Source organism: Dicentrarchus labrax, unplaced genomic scaffold, assembly GCF_905237075.1.
Source record: "Dicentrarchus labrax unplaced genomic scaffold, dlabrax2021, whole genome shotgun sequence".
In the NCBI taxonomy this organism is placed as follows: Eukaryota; Metazoa; Chordata; class Actinopteri; family Moronidae; genus Dicentrarchus; species Dicentrarchus labrax.
This window is the reverse complement of record NW_026136715.1, coordinates 4313940-4335489: the sequence shown is the minus strand read 5'-3', so window position 1 is coordinate 4335489 and position 21550 is coordinate 4313940. Positions and strand designations below refer to the sequence as shown.

The 21550-nt window shown below is 41.4% G+C and overlaps 1 protein-coding gene and 1 long non-coding RNA gene across 4 annotated transcripts in view; one reads left to right on the top strand and one right to left on the bottom strand.

Annotated features, from left to right (window-relative positions):
• Positions 1 to 21550, top strand: part of LOC127376909 (nucleolar protein 4-like) — a 160205-nt gene that overhangs the window by 95636 nt on the left and 43019 nt on the right. The gene's annotated exons all lie outside the window — the stretch shown is intronic.
• LOC127376953 (uncharacterized) lies at positions 13245 to 20392 on the bottom strand. The gene is made up of 3 exons (XR_007887586.1): positions 20222 to 20392; positions 20023 to 20142; positions 13245 to 13457 (listed from the first exon to the last, which is right to left on the bottom strand). It is a non-coding gene; the product is annotated as an uncharacterized LOC127376953 (long non-coding RNA).

Here is a 21550-nt window from a genome sequence, read left to right as displayed (position 1 = left end):
AGAAACTCAGATGTGTCAACTAGATTGTATTAGTGTAAACACTGCCACTAAAAAATGTATATGAACTAGAAGTTTAGAATTATAACTCTCTTTAATGGTCTTTTATCACCTTGCCCTTGTCTGTTATTCAACAATCGATTCTATGTGGATTTTATTGGAATCAATTTACATATTGTTGGATCAACAACTCCATTCTGGATTTGCTCTATGCTTGACTTAATACAGAGTTTTGCACCCTCATGTTTAAAACCCTGTATTTATAAGGTTTATATTATTCACACAGCCAGGCAGACATCGCTATAACAGGTGAACAGTCGGGCTAACAACAGTGTAGAGGGACATGTTGGCAGCAGTTGGGTGGCGATTCTGTCAGGTGAACAATCAGGAATCCAGCCAAGCTTCAGTCAATAAAGACAGAGAGGGAATATGTGATGAGGGAGAGCACAGTTTACCTCCCTGCATGCCTCACTCTCCCCTCAGGGACAGAGCCACTGCTACAGTCACTCACACACACAACACACAACACACACACACACACACACACACACACACACACACACACACACACACACACACACACACACACACACACACACACATCCATGCACCTAATCATGTTGGTGTACACACACATATCCTCACTCAGAAGATGCACATTTAGAAATCTTTGTTTCTCACATATACACACACACATACATGCATATACTGTGTATATACAGTATGTATACACAGTAGACACACACATACACATTGGTGCTGTAGGCCAGTGGCCCACATGGTCTAATGTGTTAAAGCGGTGCAGCAGAGGAAAGTAGGGCAGTGGGAAACAAACGACAGGATGACTTTGATCCCCCTCCTCCTCCCTTCCTCATTCTCTCCCACCCCCGCCTCACCCCTGCTACCCAAAGCCGAGTAAGGGGGAGTGGGGGTTGAGAAAGGGATGGGATGAAGAGAAGAGGGGCAGCGAGGAGGGTCTGAACCGCAGGATGGATGGAGGGATGGAGGTCAGGCATTCAGCTGAATTAGAAAGAGAGGAGGGAGCTCTGGATTAAATCATCCTCTCTCTCTCTGTCACTAGTAAACTGGATGTTACTGGATGGAGGCCAGCAGACTGAGAGTAGGATCATTTCAGTCACGTGCTAAAAACCAGAGCTCAGTTTTTCTTTGGGAGTATCACTAAAAACAAATGCACCTTCCTAAAGTGAGGAGGGATGGTAATGACATGTCTGCACTGTTTGTAGGCAGCTTTGCATCTGCGATACGTTCATAATGGACATGATTTATGTCCAATGTCAAAGTTCAGTGCTGATGCAGGCAGCGGTATGTATGCCCTTTATTCAGAAAGGTGGGAAGTAAAGGTGTGGAAGTTGAGGTGGTGGATAGGTGAGGCAGTGTGGCTGACTTTCTGGAGGTTGGAGTCCAAAATTAATGTTGTTCTTGAACCACAATCTTTCCCTAGCCATGCATGGAAACTGCATGACAATTCACTGCGCCCAGTGAACTTTAAATTACAACAGTGTGTCTTATGAATATTTCTCATGTAAATGCCTTCAGTGTTGTTTTTCTAGCAGGCACACACACACTCTCACACACACTCTCACACAGTTTAAGGTCTTTGTGGTGTCAGCATGCTGGAGGACTAGTGGCCAACTTAATGGAAATAGCATTAAAAATGCACAGAGGTATTAACATGTGACATTTCTGTTGGATTTTGGGGTTTTACAGAATGCATCTGGATGGGAGTTTATTTGTGTGTGCACATGCTCTCTGTGGCTGGTTGTGTGTGTGTTTATATATGCACATTTATTAGTTTGTATGTGTTTGCATGTGCAACACTATGTTTTTACATGAGGCTGCATCTCTTCTGGCTGCATATAAATGTCCACTGTATGTTTATATATGTTCCTAAGTCTCTCATCACATACGCAAGCCTGTGTGGGTCTGACCTAGGCTACCTTTAGGGACACATTTCAGACTGAAGACCAGTTAACTGGGGACAAAAGCTGTCCCCCCAATAGGGAAAAAGCAGATATTTGTTGGGTCAGTGGTGAAGGATAGGGCAGATCTCCAGGAAATTAATATAAGTCTATGTAATGCCCCCAAAAGTGACCTCAGTAAACATGCGTGTGTGTTAGTGTGTGAAGGATGCTCTCCACTGAGAGGGCAACAGTAGCTGCTTAATTATTAACACCCCCCCTCCAAGACTTAAAGTCAAATAAGAAGCTATGCAATTAATATTACAAACCCTCGATACGGCTCCTCAACAACTACACACACACACACACACACACACACACACACACAGAGGAAGTAATGCTGGTAACTAGCCTAACAATTTGTTTTGCTCACAGGAGTGAGTACCAGCTGTGATTGAGCACAACCTGTTGACATATTTATGTTGTTTGTATTGTGTGTGTGTGTGTGTGTGTGTGTGTGTGTGTGTGTGTGTGTGTGTGTGTGTGTGTGTGTGTGTGTGTGTGTACGTGCACACACCTCTGCTTTTATGTCCTGGTGTGTTTGTGCAGCGTGTGTGTGGGGAGCTCAATTTGCTCTCTTGTGAGTTTGTTTATCTACACCACGATGTGCAGCAGAGTTGTGTATCTGTCACATTCTGTAAGTTGTATGTATGTGAATTTCTCCTCCCTTGAAACTTATGTGCGTGTGTCTGTGCGTGCGTGCGTGTGTGCGTGTGCGTGCATGCATGTGTGCGTGTTCCTCTGGTAAGTGCAATTAGCCGGTTGACTTGGGAGCGGAGTGCAGTAGCCTCCTGCCTTGCTGTAATGAGGTCTGGAGCTGTAAGAGACTGAACCCTCAAGTGTCTGACTAAACTTGATAAGCTCAGATCAGCATGGACACTACTTACTAGTGTGAGTATAAAGACAAAGTACACCAGGCAATCAGCAATCGGCCATGTTACTGTGTCCATTCAGTTGTGTCGTGCAGTATTTTGTAGAAATGACATGATGTCATTTTGCAGCAGCAGCTGCAATTTTCTTAACCACTTATTATCACTTTTTTACTAAACTGAAAGCAACAGGATCAAACCACCTACGGATTCTGTGAAAAGTAGAAATTACTCATCAAAGAGGGAAAATGACTTAAAGATCCCCTCCAGACATGTAATAAGACATATAATAGTCTGCTTGAAACAATAATGCGTTACTGATATGTTTGTTCCACAGAAAAGTATAATTTCCACATTAAAATCCTTAAAAAGTCGTCTGCTCCTTCTAAAGTTTTCCTGCTGCTCACAAAATGTTGTTTTTGCTGGACCCGGGTTGACTTCCAAACTATTCATAATGTCACAAATCGTGCTTGTTGGCCCCACCTCCTTAAAATCTGATTTTAAATGAGCACAGAGAAACTTTCCACTTTCAGCAGATGAATGTGAAAACACCCTGCTAGTGTAAAACTCACACGTACATTATTCTGCTCAGTGAAGGTCAAATATCCAATTGAAGGAAACAAGAAGAAAAACACCTTTGAGTGGAGGGGGGCTTTAAATATCAGTCCTCTAATTCATTCACTTAATGATATATTATAAGGTTAACCTTGAGTAGAACTGAGTAGAGAAATAGAGAGTTTTTCTCTTTATCCTTGCTAGCAGCATGGTTCTAAGGATGGTAATGTCATTTTGTCGGTCTAACAGTTATCATTCAACCAATTTGATCCAGACTGAAACTTCTCTGGATGGATTGTCATGAAATATTGTTCACATTCATATTAGGAAGATGCTGTATCCTAATGACTTTGATGATCGCCTGGCTTTGCACCACCAATTAAACAGCACAGGATGAATTATGATACCTTTGATGATCCCTTAACTTTTTATTTGTTGCCACCATTAGGTCAAAATGTTACTTTGGTTTATGTCCAAACTAATGACATTTCCCTCAGCCTCAGTTGTACTTTGGTGTTAATTAGACAATGTTAGCATTCTAAGCATAACATTGTCATTTTGAGCATGCTAACATTACCATTAAGCTCAGAGCACTGTAGACTGTAGAGTCTAGTTATGAAAAAACACCAAAATGATTCTGTTTGTCTGTTCAGTGGGCAATATATACATGTCAGCAGAATACATGAGATATACATTACAGAGCCCTGCCCTGGGTTGGGTACCTGCAAAAACGCTGTGTAAAAGGTAAAAAATATATTCGCAGGTACGGGTAAAAATAAATCAAATGCAGGCAGCGGGGGAGAACAAGAATGTGTTTATTCTAGAGAAATAAGAAATGAAAATGACTGAGCAGGAACAGTCATTTAAACCGTGTTGAAAGGTTGGTGCAGGACTCTGATATAATACTATATACAAGGTTAAAAGCACACTGGAGTAAAATTAGCAACATCTGATTCTTCTAGAACTTTTTACGTTCATGACAAACCTGCAGGCCTTCAATGGTTGTCGAAGACGAAGTAACATAAAGTACATTCAGACTTAAAGATCTGCGTTTTTCTGTGTGGATTGACGCATTTATGGAAGTGTGTCTGCTGAAATCACAGAGAAATCTGTGTTGTTGTGGATTGAACTTTGAAGTCCTGGTTCTTTGTTTTTCCTTTTCAGAGTGCCACACACACCCCACATCCTTCACTCTCCACCCTTTTCCTTCCAACCACCCCCACCACCCCCCTCACCCAGTTCAACAAACCCTGTAAGGTTCAAGGTGTGTGTGTGTGTGTGTGTGTGTGTGTGTGTGTGTGTGTGTGTGTGTGCGTGTGCGTGCGTGTGGTGCGCGTGTGTGTGCGTGTGTGTGAGAGTGTGAGAGTGTGGTTGGGGGTATTTTTAAGACCTTGGGAGCGTCGGTGTTCTCTTATGGTTTTATGGTTCGGAGGGTTGAGGATGGCCAAAGGTTGGCTCAATAAAATGTGTCCCAATCTGAAATTTGTACCCATGGTTATCAGCTGGCCCCCTTCTCGAGAACATAAAGCTCCATGCACACACACACACACACACACACACACACACACACACACACACACACACACTCACACATGTGCAGTGCCTTTTAAGTCAGTGCCATAAAACAAAGAGACAGATACACACCTGAGGGACCACCTCGCTCTCCAGCAGCAGGTCGGCTGTGAGACCTAACTGGCTTAGAGCTGATAACATGAAGAACAGAGAGGGATCAATGTTTCTGTTGTCATGGGGGAAAAAAGTAACTTAATATGAAAGGAAATCTGGGCCTGGCGGGACTCTAACGTGCATGCGTGTAACACACAGCCTGTTCAGTGCACATACACACTGCAGATAGAGAATCTTTGGGCTTTCATTAGGAGGTAATTAAACAGCACGGATTAAAAAATATACATAAGACGTTTATAAGGTATGGAAGATGGAGATGGTAATTTAATATTATGTTTACAACTTGTGAGCATTCACACATTGAATAACTTTAACAAAATTCTTCACATGAGGGCTAAAAATACACTTATAGTGTATTAACAATATCTATTAAATTTGGGTTTAAGTACATTCATTGATGGACCTCAACTGACGAGAGGAGTCCATATTATCAGTCATACATATCGACGCTTTCAGAAATATGAGTTACCCAGTCATATTACAGCTATTTATTCATTAAAGGGACACCCCAAAATCAAAAATACATGTTTTGCCTCTTACCTGTACTGCTGTTTAACCATCGATTGTTTTGGTTTGAGTTGCTGAGTTTCAGAGATATCGGCTGCAGAGATGTCTGACTTCTCTCAAATCTAATGGAAGCAGCACTTTGCTTTCCATTAGAACTTTCTTTCCAGAAATCATAACCCTGTTACTCAAAATGCTCCACGGACCAGTTTCATGTAGGAACTATTTTCTTTCCGTGTATCACTACGCAGAAGGAAGCGCGCTTCTATGCAATTTTGGAGAAACTTTGAATGCTTTTCCACTTGTCATGTGTAACAATCTCTCAGTAAAAACAAAAGGCAGAAATCCACTGTTGTTGGTTTATATAAATGTGCTATTTGTCCTGATGGTATCTTTTCATATTTATGTCATTTTGACTTCTTTGGAAGTGTAAGAAGTGTTGTATGCACACACAGCAGCCCAAGGGTGACTAAGGTACTTCAACTGATGATCAGTGTTAATTAGCACGGCAATCTATCACACAGCATGTACAGTAAGTCAGTCAGAGATGTGACGTGTTATACAGTTTATTCCTGAAAATAGACTGTGATCTGTGACCTTGTGGAGGTTTGTGGAGAGACTGACGGAGACAAACGTGTGCAAAGAGAATGACGGTGGAGAAAAAGCAGTGAACCTACAGAACGGAGGCTAAACAGAGAGAATGAGTGGAGCTGTGGAGAAAAGAGAGGAGACTATGTGGGGGTTAAGAGTGGAGGCTTGCCCTGGAGGTGGACAAGATGAGACAGATGTTACGCAGACGGAGGGGTGGAGGGGCTCTAACCCTCCAATCCAAACCACCCAGATGTTTAAGCTTTAACTCACTGTGGCCCGCTGAACATCAACATCTCTCCCTCCATCCATCCACTCCCCTTAGCCCCGAACGTATCCCTCCGTTTCCCCTTCATTGCCTCCTTTCTTCTCTGCCCCATCCACCCCTCTCTTTCTCTTCTCCTCCTCTGTCACTCCCTCCTTTTCCTATCCTTCACATGAGCCGGAAGGGATAAACACACACATGCATTTTATGTACTTAAACAAACACAAAACCTAAACCCATCCAGCCCTGAAAATATCATCATCTTCATTTCTCTCCACCCTCCCCCTTTTCACACACACAAACACACAAACACACACACACACACACACACACACACACACACACACACACACACACACACACACACACAAACACAGATCTAGGAATAGATTTGCGCTTCATCCTTTACACATATTGACGTACAACACAGACACACACACACACGCAGATTTGTGAAGGATTACCATCCATACACATTTCTGAGCTGCAGTTTAGATACTGTAGCTACCCCCCCATCACACATACATTCATACACACACACACACACACACACACACACACACACACACACACACAAACCACCTACGCAGTTGTCATCTGTTGGTTTTAGCAGCATCAGTAGATAAATCCTTTCCTAACAATATTAGCTGTATATATTCAGACTCAAACATGAGTAACGCAGTTGGATTTTCAATGACAATCTTTTAATGTTGTGATTTCAAGTTCAGCAGGAAGTCTCATCTCCAAAAAGCTAACTTTTATTTTTCAAATTTGAAAAAGGGATGAGAATCCATATTTTTTTCTCACATAATTTCTGGTCAGTTTTGACCTTTCATGGTCCTTTATCCACTGTAAAGCCTGGCCCCTGGTTATGAATCACTTTCCACAGGACACCGAGAATGTCAGCTGTCAATCACAGTGAAAAAATCAGTAGACCTCAGAGGATAAGAGACATATACAGGACACCTCACTGTGACACTGTAGTCGCTGAGAAATCATCATTTCTGTGTCAGATCGTCTGTATGCCCAGGATCAAAGTAGGTGGGAATCTGTTTTTGAGATTTCTGCCATTAGATGCACTTTTTTAAGCGATTTTAAGCGAACTAATTTAACATTTTAAACAAGAGTCTTTGGGTGTAACAGCAAACCAAGTTGACTGAGGTTTGTGCTGCCCTTCTAATTACATAAAAAAAATGTATGTACCATTAGCACTAAAGAAATTATTATTATTCAAAATGTATACAAAACATTAAACTTCTCAAATCTAAATATCTGTGGCTTAATAGCACTTTAAATTGAATCTCTTTGGGTTTTAGACTGCTGGTCTGACCAAACAGGGGATTTGACTCTGATACATTTCATTCACTGAACGATACAAAAGTTGTTTGTTTGCACCTTTACCGAACTACAGACTGCCTGAGAACATAATAGCAGAGAAATAACTTCATATTTTAAAACAACTTGTAGTGAGAGCAAAATTTGATTTGGGGGGGGAAGATAAATCGCTTGGTGGTGGTTGGACACCAGATGTGATGATCCAGACTAACAGACTAAAACCAACTACAAAAACTGAAGCCTTGAAATGATTTTCCTCCCTGATTAGATTCTTAGACTTAAAGTCTGAAGTATCTTGTTCCTACCCTTAAAAATGTTTACATTAATAAACAGATAATTATTTTTTAATGAGTCTCTTGTTGTGGCTCCTGATTAAATCAGAGCTGTGGGGAATTTCACTTTCTCTTATTAGTGTATTTGTTTATTCCCTCCCTGCTCACAGCTTCCTTTCCTTCCTTCCTCCTTCACATCGGCGTCTAATGGTTGGTTTCCTTTGTCCAGCTCATTCACCACATTCCTCTTCTATTTTTCTTTCTCTGTCCTAATTCAGATTTATTGTCACTGGTAAATGAGAGACAGCCTCTGGACTTTGGTGCAGTTCTTCTATATTTGCATTTATTTTAGCATAAATAGTCTAATCTTTGTCGTTCTCCCTCTATCAGATATCGCTCTACCCCGCTTGTCCTTTCTCTCCCTTTCTGTGCTCTTCCTATTCAGCTTCTCAAACTTCTCTGTCTGAAAGAGGAGAGAGCAGCAGTGTCGAGGGCAGGTTGTCATCCTGCACAGAGCTGCAGTGTCATTTTCTGAATGCAAGACCATAACAAAACAAACCCTTCTCTAACATGTTGGCATTAGCAACAATTTATCGTATTCACCCTCTTTCTCTTCCTCTCCAATGCCTGTTTGTGTTTGTGCCACATCGAAATGCAGAGAAAGAAAATTCCTGCATTGTATACCAGAAAGATGTGTTTTTACATGGGATAACATATACACAGATACCAATATGATACCAGTGTCTGCAGTAGGCCAATATCGGCCGATATTATCGCCCCAAACCATATATCTGAAGAGTTTTTAGCCTTAATGATCTGTCACCTTGTTCCAGGATACAAATTATATCATTAAACTGACAAAAAAAAAACTATCTTATCCCAGAGCTTTCATCAGTATCTCACAGCCTTCCTCAGCAGATGGCGTATTCTCAGTTGCCATGGAGTTTTTGCACTTTAACATATATCTTGCAGCTCAGAGTTCATTACATGAAATCAGCCTTTCTTGCTTTAAAATACAGGTTGAGAGCACAGACAGCCGTGACCAGAATAAACAGGAAGGGTCCTGTTCTGATTGTCTTGGTGTTAGAGGTGAAAACAAAGCAACACTCAGCTAGTTGCTGTTTAACCTTGACCCACACACACACACACACACACGCACACACACACACACACACACACACACACACACATACACTCAGAGGAGGAGGGTGGATAAACGACAGTCCTTGGCCTCGTCTGTTGATGGCAGATAGGAAGGAGGTACCAGCACCCCGTAACCTTGGCCCTGTGTGTGTGTGTGTGTGTGTGTGTGTGTGTGTGTGTGTGTGTGTGTGTGTGTGTGTGTGTGTGTGTGTGTGTGTGTGTGTGTGTGTGTGTGTGTGTGTGATAAATGGAGCCCTTCTTTCAGAACGATATACATCAGCAATAAAGATCAAACACACGTCAAGTTGTCTGAAAAATGTTTAACATGTGTGTCAAGATTCATGAAATAAAAAAGTAATAATAACACATTTCACAACACAGAGAGAGAGAAAGATTGATTTCTTTATTTTTCAGCTACTCCTGAGCTGGTGCTAAATTAGTGTTTGCTGTTTAAAATAAAGGATATTTCAATCACAGGACCTCCACAGGTAGAAATTATCTCTTCAAAGCGGCGCATTGATTAACACAAATAGCTGTTTGAGTGTCAAGAACTTATTTTGCTATTCCTACTTTTAAAGTATTACATGAATTTCATGAATGTGTAATTATGTATTTTGGGAGTTTTAGAACGGCGGGGAAAATGTCTGTGGCTTTAAATCCATCAAGATCATTTTTTTGAATATTTCATGTGTTCGTTTTACGGCTGTAAAAAGAAAATAAACGTAAAGAGGCAAGACTTTAACTAGTTAATAAAGACCAGAGGTGAGTTGTGATAGCCAGTCAAGTTTTACAGCGAGGTCATAAAGTTTCACAAAATATGGTTCTAGACAGCAGATGGAGAATATGCTGTGTGTGTTTGTGTGCGTTTGTGTGTGTGTGTGTGTGTGTGTGTGTGTGTGTGTCAGTGTGTGTGTGTGTGTGTGTGTGTGTCAGTCAGTGTGTGTGTGTGTGGGTGGATGCAAACAGAGCGCTGTGTCTCCAAATCCTGCCCATTGAGCTCTCAGACTGTTGAACTAACACACTAAAGGCAGCCGACTCGCCTCTGATAAAAAAAAAAGAAAAAGCTTTTCCACTTTTCTTTTTTTCTGGGTTTCATATCTCCAAACTCCTGTCAAACACTTTGTGACAAACTTCTTTGGCTGAAGTCATCTGGAATTTATTTTATGAATTACTTCGACTGGATTATTGTATTTGTAGATTAGTTATTTAGAATTTATTTATGTGTCTGGTATTTCTGTTAAACTTTTTACTTCTGCATTGAGAAAACAATCGACCAGCACTGATCCTGTCTGTGTCTATAAGGATATTTCTTTCCCATGCTGAAAATATACAGTATCTAACGTCTTATATTATTCTGTACAATGTACTCTGTAACCTCTACATGGTTGTCAAGGAAACCTCTCCTTCACTCTCCACTGAGTGACTCCATTAGGTGAGAACAGTGCGATCATATATAGGTATTCACATTCAGCTAATACTATTTTTGAAGGCAGTCGCTGATATTCATATTTTGTGTTGAATTCACATCTTTGATTTCATGCAAACATTGTTTGTTTTGGTAGGGGGGAAGGGTGTTTTGCTCTTATTTTGAAAGGACAGCGTAAGACTGACAGGAAAGAGTGAGAGGGAGAGAGAGAGAGAAGGGGTTAACATGCAGCAAATGGCCACAGGTTGGAATGGATTCGGACCCGGGCCGCTGCGGTAAGAACTCAGCCTTGGTACAGGGTCTGCAAGCTCTACCAGCTGAGCTACCGGGGCGCCCGCATTATTTGTGGGATGGGAAGACTTCTGAAGCAGTGTTTAGACCATTATGTTATAACAATGAAAATAAAACATTTATGCGTTCTTGCATGAAATCCGATAGAGCTGAGGGCTTCACATTGCTGCTAGTATTGATCTGGTAATAATCAACCTGCATCATAATCATTGTAATGGAGGTGCACAACACCGACTGAGCCATATCGGATTTGTAATAAAAGTACGTCTGCCACATATACTGCATCAATATAACTCTAATAAAATACAGACACGTCATATTTGGAGTGACAATTCGGGTGTGAATTTGATGATTTGAAAGTTGTTTAAAATCGTGAGTTAGGCCTCTTTTTTAAATAATCCCCTTAGTCCTTACTTACATGCCACTAAAAGTGCTAGCAGTGTCTGTATCTGCAGAAATCCTGCCCTCTGCCTGTATTTTCTTATTATTTTGTTGTTGTGCAGGTCTGTGTGTCTGGTTGAGAGTATGTGCTTCGGCTACATTCATACAAAATCCTACAGTGTGGTTCCTTCCTGCAGGGTTGTGCGGAGGTGTGGTCATCTTTATTTGTGCTTTTAAACATAACTGCCGTGAAACAATCCATAAATAACGCTTTAAATCTCTGATATCTCTCTGATCTCTCTCTGTCTCTCTCTCTCAAGCCGGGGAGGTGGAGGAGCCAACTTTAAATTGTTTGTTTCCAAACAGCATCTGACAAATCCTCATTATGTTTTCCTTAAGCTCTTCGGGAAGCACTGGAAAATGTGCCTGCAACTATTTCCATTATCGATTAATCCGACAACTCTTTTTATCTATTAATCGTCTGGTCTGTAAAATGTGAGAAAAATGTGAAAATTAAAACTTCAGATGCCCTTATCTTTTTTAAATAAATGAATAATTTAAGTAAAATTATCCATTGATTATCACAAATGTTACCAGTTATTAGTTGATTGAAAATCAACTAATCACTTAATTGACATATTGTCATTACAGTTGACAGTTAAAGTTGTGGGGCAGGGGAAAAATATAGCACTAATAGTGAAAATACAGAGGAATCGATAGATATAGGACCCTGGAGGGGGGTTTACTATCGACACAGAGATGTGCAGGGGTGTCAGGGTTGGATTTAGGATATATAGAGCTCTGTGGGGTAGTTGTGGACAGATATCAGACAGAGTTATAGGACATTAGGGATTGACACAGGCTCTTGGGAATCAGTTCTGGGGGAGATGGGGCTAATCTGGAGCTTTGGAGGGGAGGTGGGGGTAGATATTGGGTTCTGTGTGACAATGAGATGAGATACTGCACTCTTGAGGAAACATGAGATTTAGGGATCGTAGAGGTGTTAGAAACAGGTACAGGACTCCTTGGGGTAGGGAGGGGCAGGACTATGGGGAGGTGCAAGTGATACAAAGACTGTTCTTGCATCAGTAAGTTGGAGCTAACATTGAGTGTGTATGTTTCTGTAGCTGGTATTGTGGGAGTGTGTGTGTGTGTGTGTGTGTGTGTGTGTGTGTGTGTGTGTGTGTGTGTGTGTGTGTGTGTGTGTGTGTGTGTGTGTGTGTGTGTGTGTGTGTGTGTGTGTGTGTGTGTGTGTGTGTAGGAGTGGTGCAGAGAGCGAGGTCGGGGAAGAGAGCAGCTCTACAGTCTGGGTCTTTGTGTCCCTCACGGTGTGTGTGTGTGTGTGTGTGTGTGTGTGTGTGTGTGTGTGTGTGTGTGTGTGTGTGTGTGTGTGTTTGTATGTGTAGGAGGTAGGCAGAGAGGGAGGCAGGGAGGGGCTCCCAGCATTGTCTTTCACCTCTCAAGGCCACAGACACAGCTGCAAGCTGCAGGATACACACACACACACACACACACACACACACACACACACACACACACACTGCAGCAAGTGACTGAAAAGGATGGGCTGGAGAAAGTGAGAGATGTAGTGGGAAGATAGAGTCGATGGGTAGAGGGAGGGGATGGATGGAGTGGAAGAGGAGTCGTGAGGCAAAGTGATGAGATGGATGGACATCTCAAGACTTAAAACAAGTATGTGGAGTCGGCAGAGTGAAGAAGAAAGAAACATAAGTGATTGAGAGAGTGTGTGAAGGAAAAATACATGACTAGCATGGATGGGGAGGGGATGGATAGATGTACAGACTAACACTGAGCTGAACTGAAAGGAAAAAGAAGGTGAATAAAAAAACGTATAAAAGAATTGTGGGTTAAAGAGATTCAAAATCTGAGACGATACTGTTGATGGAGAAAGTTCTTCGAATAGAGTTTATTCATCCAGATGTCTGAGTCTAATTCATGATTTACAGTTCTATTTTGGATCCGGATCCACGTTAGTAAGATACCCAGATTTGTTGAGCTCTGTGGCCAACAAATCCCTTATCAAATCTTTCATTCACAGGGCACCCCAGTAGCTCCCCTGGTAGAGCTCACTCCCCAGGCTGAGTCCTTACCGCAGCGGCCCGCGTTTGATTGCAGCCTTTTGCCTCTTTCTGACACTTCAGGCATCTGCAACAAAATAAAACTGGTGAATACAAACATGAGCAAATGCAGTTTTCCAAGGAGTGGGTAAACTTAACTGAAGTCATTGCAACAAGTGCGAAATGCAATATTTGCCGGAGGGATGTCACAAGAAAGGGAGGAATGACAAGTGATTGAATATTTATCTGCAGCCCATCATGTTAAAATGAGAACTTGCAGCATTTTTGACAACTTGAGATGTGCTCGTGCTCAGCCTGCTGCCAGTGTTACTCTGTGCTCTGTGGCCTGTAGCAGTGCAGTATAAAGCTAGCCTTCAGCTAAGGTTAAGTGAATCACACATGTAGAAAAATCTGAAATATATTTAATTGATAAGGTAGAATTAATATTTCCAATGTGTTGTTTTCACTTCTGCAGCTGTAGCACAGCCCCACAGTGAGGAGCAAAGACCATTTTCCCCTGCAGCAAAAAGAAAAATGAGTCAGGAGGGTTAATGAATGTCACAGAGAAGTGACTAAATATATGGTGCACCCTTTCTGCACAGTAGTCTCTGTGATTTTGGTTTGATACTGAGTGAAATCCTGCCTAAAAGCATTCAATAAGGGATTCGGAACTGGATTCAGATTAGATTTAATGCTCACAAACCCGATCCCTAGTCATCTGTCCTCTACATTTTTTTGCAAAGGAGTCATACTACAGCAAATGTTGTTTTATACATCACGGAGAAAAACAACAGGGTAGAAAATAGACCCCTCGTCAGGATGATGAGAGGAAGAAAGCGTGATTGTGGGAGGGAGAAAGCAGCAGAGGTGGAGAATAGAAACACAAACAGAATGATGATGAGAGAAGATGAACGAGGGAGAAAAAGGGGAGAGATGTCAAAGGAATACACGACCGCTGGCTGATAAAGCTTTGATTTACATACTGATGTAGAATAAGAAGTAGCAGTTTCAACTCTCTTTTTATAATATAATCTGCAGCGTGGCATGTATCCTTTTAGAAGATGACACAGAGAAAGCCTGTACTCTACACCAAAGAGCAATCACCTGCCACAGCATCAGCGTGTAGGGAAATGAATGAATCCTGGACACATGCAGTATCTGCTGCATCATACTGTATGAAGCTTGTTGTTTTGCAGTTTGAGCTCTGGAACAATGATTCCTTTATATCAGCATTTCTGTTTCCTGACAGTTTTTGTAGTTGGAGCATTGGAACGGACTTGCTGTGTTCATAAACTTGGTTCAGTTCTTTCTTCTCCAAGGAGTTAAAAGTTTGCCAAGTTTACGCTTTATTTTTTTACTTTGAGTTTGGTTTAGAAATTTGCTGAAACAATTAAGCTCACTAACCGAAAATCAATTCACAGAAAATAAATTGACAACAACTTTGATTCTGGGTTTTAGTTTAAATCATTAATCAAGCAAGAATAATCAGTAGTTTACTAGTTTCAGCTTGTATCAGTCTTATATCACAGTGGACTGAATTTCTTTTTAGACAAAACAAGATATTTGAAGATGTCACTTCAAACGTGAGTTTTTTGACACCTAGAGGCCTGATGAAGTCTAATATAGTCTCTTATCCCAGTACATTGATTGTTATGTAGCGGCACTGGCAAGGGCAGGGAAGACGCTTACATGGTTGGCAGGAATCAGAATCTCACGTTAAATCTCTGTCAGCTGATCATCAAACAGCAGCAGGTAGGACTTCATCATTCTGCAACCTTTAAGTGTTGGCAGGGATAGTACGGTACCTTTTCCATTTGGTTTCAACCACTACAAGACATGTGATGTATGTGTTGATCAGTCTGTGTGGTGGTCATAATGCGGTTTGTACAGGAGGTATTTTTTTATTTGCCACACAGAGCCATCATTTAAAGTCAGCATAAGTGCCATGTGCTATTTTGTGTGCCATGAAAAAGTGCAGTGGAAAGAGGTTTTGGAGCGAACCCAATGTAATCCAAACCAACAACAGGAAATGACCCACTCACACCAGGGATTATAGGTATAAGGAGATAGATATTGACCTCTGATAATCAGTAGTTCTTAATGCTTGGAAAGTCGAGGCAAAATAAAATGAGGTGGAGGATGAACTGCTTCTGGGACTGATGCTGATTCAGTATGGGAAATTCAATATGGTACAAGCACCAAAGATGCCAGAAGATCACTAACAAGATACACGAAATTTGATTTGCTTACATTTTGTGTAAATCTAAACAAAGCAAAGATTGAAATACAGCTAAGGGAGCTTCCATTACCATTCTTGCTTCACAACGGTTCATTGATGTAAGAGATTATTTGTTGGTATGTTCCTTTAAACTGAAAAGCTACAGAAGAAATGTGGGATAAATGGTGCCAGAGGAGAACAGAGAGGCTTTTTGTTTTGGTTGGATTCATACAGTCGTGCTTGATTATATATATGAACCGCTCACCCATTTGTGTGTATGTGCATAAGACTTTATCTACTATACAGTCGGGGTTGTGTGTTCATCCATGTGTGTCTATATCCATTGTGCATTTCAGTGCCTTCACATGGTTGCGCACGTGTGTGGACTAGGGGCGAGATGATGATAATGATGATGATTAATGTGGACCTTCGAAGGGATGTTAACTGTTCTCTCAGCAGGTTAATTTAATTAGGTAAAGCCCAATAAAACAACGTCAGGATGGTTGAACCCATCACTGCGTTTTTTATCGTCACTTTCTGGTCCAAGCGCAGTTTTAAAGCCTTAAAGCTGCAAATAGTCCAAACTGTCAAACGCAACCTTGAAAGTCAGCAAATCTCCAGGGGTCAATAATAAAATGGAATATTGTGCCCTTTTCTAATAAATACTCTCATGTGTCAAGAAATGCTGCAGGTATGTAAGCTTAGAGAAGAAAACAAGACATGTGGAAAAGATGTTCAATCACTCAAGAATTTTTATTATATATATTATGGAACATTTTTGAGTAGGAAGGAAATAGCTTTTTTTGTAATATCGCTCTGAAAAGGACATAAAGCATGTGGGAAAGTATTTTTTTTACATCAGGGCCACTGCGGGAACTTGAGACTACCAACTTAACCCCACTAACAGCCTTGAAGACAGTCACTATTCTGTGCTTCAGGTTTTATGGTTGTGGATACATCACACGTGTTCCTTGAAATTGGCAAATCGCCCTGCATATTGTTGCTTTATAACCACAGACGACGTGCAGTGCTTCAAAATGTATTCCTCATTTTGTATTTTATTAATTTATTATTAATTTATTAATAAAAGAAGGACAATACAAGTAGGCCTAGGCATTGTGCCATTCAAATAAAATGCAACTGATGCAGGACCTCTAGCCATAGATAATTTGCAGTCCCTGGTTTAGCTTTTAAATAGAAAAAACACAAAATACAACACTCTAATACAGGAATAGAAACTAACAATTAAACAGACTGACAAACAACCACTACAAACAGTAATTAAGACAAAAATGATGAAAAACAACAATTTAGAACAATGACTGAAAACGACAATTAAGAACAAAAGAAGGAGAATAAAATGTGTATGCCACAGGTTTGCCTTTATTTAAGCCATAGTTTAACTTTGGTATTGTATCTTACAATGGTGCTATTTGGTATCCGTTTCTGATCCAGTATTTTCAAAGCTTGTTTGTATAATGACATAATGGGCCATATCTTGCCGATCTGAAACGCAAGTATCAAACGCAAAACGCAAGAAGCTTTGTGGGCGGATCTCGGGCGCTGTTGCTATTATGCCGGCGGGATAAATGACTCTTGCGCCCGGCGCAAATCTAAAATGGGTTGGTCTGAAGTAGCTACATTAGTCATAGGTGTGGTTTGGGCGTAACGTGCAATAAACCAATCAGAGCGTCATCTCACATTCCCTTTAAAAGCAGGCGCGCTTGTTCCATGGCGGATTGCTATTATAACGGCGGAGTTGCCAGGCGCACGCCAGGAGCGGTTCACAGCCGAGGAGACCGACGTTCTCGTCAGGGCCGTAAAAGACCGAGAAGTGACATTATTGACATGAAATAAATGTAACACAGCCATACAATAAATCAAAACAATGTAACGCAGCTCCGCAGGAATAAGACCCTGGCCTCGGGAGCGGTGCGCACGGGCCGAGCAGTGCGCAAGGGCCAGCTGAGGAGGGAGCGGCGCAAACACCAAGGTGCAGAGGATCCAGACCCACTACACACCGGAGGACCACCCGTTCCTGCAGCAAACCGGGTTTGACTAGGTTTTTCCTGGTCTGTGGCGGAATTGTTTTCTGAAACAGCAAAATAGCACAAGGGAACGTTTGCGCCGGAACACGCCTCCTCTTTTCGCTGAACCGCCCCCCGGAGCGCAAGTTCATTCCCTAATTTAAGGACGTGCATCGGTCGAGGGAAAATTCCAATGTGCGTCTAGTGCAAAATAGGAATTATACAAGCGCCAGTGTACAAAGTCAATTGCGCTGAGTGCAAGATAGAGCCCAATAGGTTTCACTGCTGATTAAATTACCTGGCCCCAGACAGTTATACAAATAAAAAAACATATGGTGACCATAGCCTTGTGGAGTCTGTGTTGATGCTGCTTTGTAAAAGAAATCCATCTTGCATTTTGGAAACTTTAAAGTTGTGAGTTACAACTCTTTGCAAAGACAAACGTGAATGCTGACAATGCAGCAGTGATGATAAAGGCCATATTGTTAAGTGAAGACTGATTCTGGTCAGTACTGTATATTTGCACCTTTCCTAACAGTTTTTCTCTGGATAAATAAAGTGAATCATATCATATCTTAGGGAAGTAATTATCTTGCATTACAGAAGTTTCATAAAGCATTGATACAAACTCACTTTACATTGCTTGATGGATAGAATATCAAGGGAGAGAGTAGATGAATGCTGGGAGAGGCAAAGAGAAAGCAAAACATAAAGTGAAGTGAAGCCGGAGGGAGAGTATAAAAGAGGAAAAAAACTAATTGGAAGAGAGTGGATCTCTTCCTCTCTCCCTCTCCAAAAAACAAGTGAATTATTGAGCCAGTTAGAGAGTGAATATAAAACCAAGAGACAGTTTGACTCCAAAACCAAACCACGTCACAATCTTACATCCCTGTTAGGCTCCCTGCTGTCCCCCAGCAGAGCAGAGTACAGTACATTAAAGTACATTAAAGCTGCAGCTCTCACTGGCCTATATAGAGTTCCCCTTCACATTAATCTTTCATGACTAACCCCAAAAATATAGAGCAAACCTAATTTGCCGTGAGTCAACACACACACACCCTGGGTGCAGGAGCGGAGATTGTGTGTTTCCACGTTTCTGGGAATGTTTCTACAAAACTCCTGAGATAATGAAAAGATACAAACACAGACTTGTTCCAATCAGTCTATCCACCCCTAAATGACTTTATTGACAATGGCAAAGTGAGTTTGTTACATAAAAAGGATCACTAGGAGTGCAAGCAAGGGTCACAATCAAAATTACTTAAGGAAACTATGAATCCAGTTTGTTGTAAATGCTCCACAGTTTCTACTGTAGTAGGACCAGTGTGGAGGATTAAGTGTCATTTGGGGTTAAGTTGCAGCAAACCAACTGAATATGCTGTGTTTAGGAGAAACTACAGTTGTTGCAAGAGGACCTGCTCCCTCTGTAGATAAAAACTGCTCATTCTAAGGTAACAAACCAACAACAATTCTTATACTTAGGTGATTATAGACTAATGAAAAAATGTTTCTCTTTCATACAAAGCCTGGTGCAGATCAGCTAATATCATTTAATATGAATGATGAGAGAAACTGTGACGCACAGCATGAACATGTCATGTGTTGTATCCTGGAGCATAAAGCTTAGAAACATTTACTTTGCACACAAAGACACATTTACAGTATATTAAAGCATGGAAATATTGCCAGGGGGAGAACAGTGTTCTCCATATTATTTGTTATGTATCATGTTGATAATGTGCTTTTCAGACAAGGCTGTTTTCACTGTGGGCACAACGATAAACAGGCTATGGATGTCATTTTGTTATTGAACCTTAAATGGTTAATTTAATACATGTTGTAAACTGTTGTAGCCATTTTACATCTTGTTTAATGGAAGTAGTTTTTGACCTTGAGGCGAGAGAATTTGGTTTTGTCCCCTAGGTGTGGTGGTGTGATCGGGCTGCATGAGTCTAAAGGAATATCTTTATGGTATTAATATTTACAACCAGGTTTTGGGGCATTTTTGTTTTTATTGGCTAGGGACAGTGAAGAGGCAGACATGAAATGAGAGAGAGAGGGAGAGAGAGAGAGAGAGAGAGAGAGAGAGAGAGAGAGAGATGATTGACAAAGGTGCTCCTACAACCAGGTTAATTACTTTCTCTTGTAAAACAATGGAAAACCTGAATTGATCTTTAATCTTATTACGTTCAAGTAAAATAATAAAAATATGTTATTCAGAAAGTATTTAAACACTGAGTATAACTGTAAACTCACCCGTGGGAATTTGTAACCGATCATGAGTTATGATTGGGTGCAGTGTGCGACATCACCTGAGACTGCAGTTTGTGTCCTCTCTTCTGTAACAATGACCCCAAACCTTCCCAGACTTCAACCAAATAGATCTGTGTATTGTACCTTTGACATACCTCATAGTGTCGTCCTTTTTCTCCATAGTGTATCGCAGCAGTGTGTTTCCCAGCACTTGTTAAGATTTGTAACAGCCTTGTAGAGTTTCCCCTTTCTGGGTGTAACAAAGCCCGACACATCTGTGAAGCATACAGTAGACTGCCATGTCAGACATGGCAAAAGGCCAAAAATAAAACAATTTTTAAGGCGAGCTCTCACATCTTCTGCAGAAATACGGTCCTCGGATTTGCAGCCACATCAGCAAAAAGGGTTGTCACCCATCAGTCTTATACAAGTCTTAACTGACAGTGAGACAGCACAGCAGATGGTACTTTATCTGAGTATCTCTCTCTGTCTAACACACACACACAGGCACCATGTTTCCTGGTGTATGGGGTGCTGCAGTTTGTGTAAAGTAGGTCATGAGGGCAATGTTGACCATTACAGCCTTTGACTGTGGCAAGCAGCTTACCTCACTCACTATTAATAGACACACACACACACACACACACACACACACACACACACACACACACACACACACACACACACGTCTAGCAGGCAAGAGATCATGGAGGAATGAATGCATAACTTAGCATTAATGCTGACATACCTTACTGTACGTCTGCATGAGAAATAAAGAGCACATATTAATGCTGTTTTCTATCACAGGGCCTGTTGCTCAGTTCAGAAAGTAGATTATATCATCTCTAAAGCTTGTGGCTAATATATTGATATTACTTGTGCTCCAGCCACCTTGTTGTTTAACAGCTAGAGGGAAAAGAGGAGGACAGAAAGTAACACACGTGTTTGGTTCCCTTATTGTAAAAAGAGTATTTGAACACAAAAGCTACATTCAGCTACATACGTCCCTCCCGCCCACCCTCCCTCTCCGTCTATAATCCATTTTCTTCAAGGTTGCACAGGAGTAGAAGACGAGGAAGAGAGGGCAGAGTGAGAGGAGAGAGAAAACGAGAAGGGAGGAGAGAGAAAACGAGAAGGGAGGAGAAGGCGGGCGGGAGAGGAAATTGGGAAAGAAAAGAGCAGAGCTGAAGGGAAGCCAAAAAATTATCAGAGAGACGGAGCGGGAAGAGGAGAGGTGGGAAATGAGAATGAAACAGATGGAGGGCAGAGCTGAAGTAGAAAATAAGGAGAGGGAAGGAAGAAAGGCAAGGCACAGCAAAGAAGAAGGAGTGTGAATGAGAGGGGAGAAAGTGGGTGAAAGAGAGGAGGAGGAAGAAATCAAGAGCAGAGCCAGAAGGCAGAAGATGACGAGGGCAGAGGGAACACGAACAGGAGAAGTATAAAAAATTGGAAGGCTGCAGGAGAAAGGGGCATTTTTACACGCTTGTGAGAGATCATGTGCTTCCTCCTACCCTAAATATGTCAGGAAAGCCCCCAGAACCGCTCTGCTACAGTCATATTCATTCTGCATAATGCGTTTTTTTCCTGTACAAACCTGAACATATAGCAGCTTTTTAAAGAGGAATGAAATGTATCACGTCGGTTGTCTTCAGGGTGGTGCGTTAGTCACTGCTCGCTGTAACT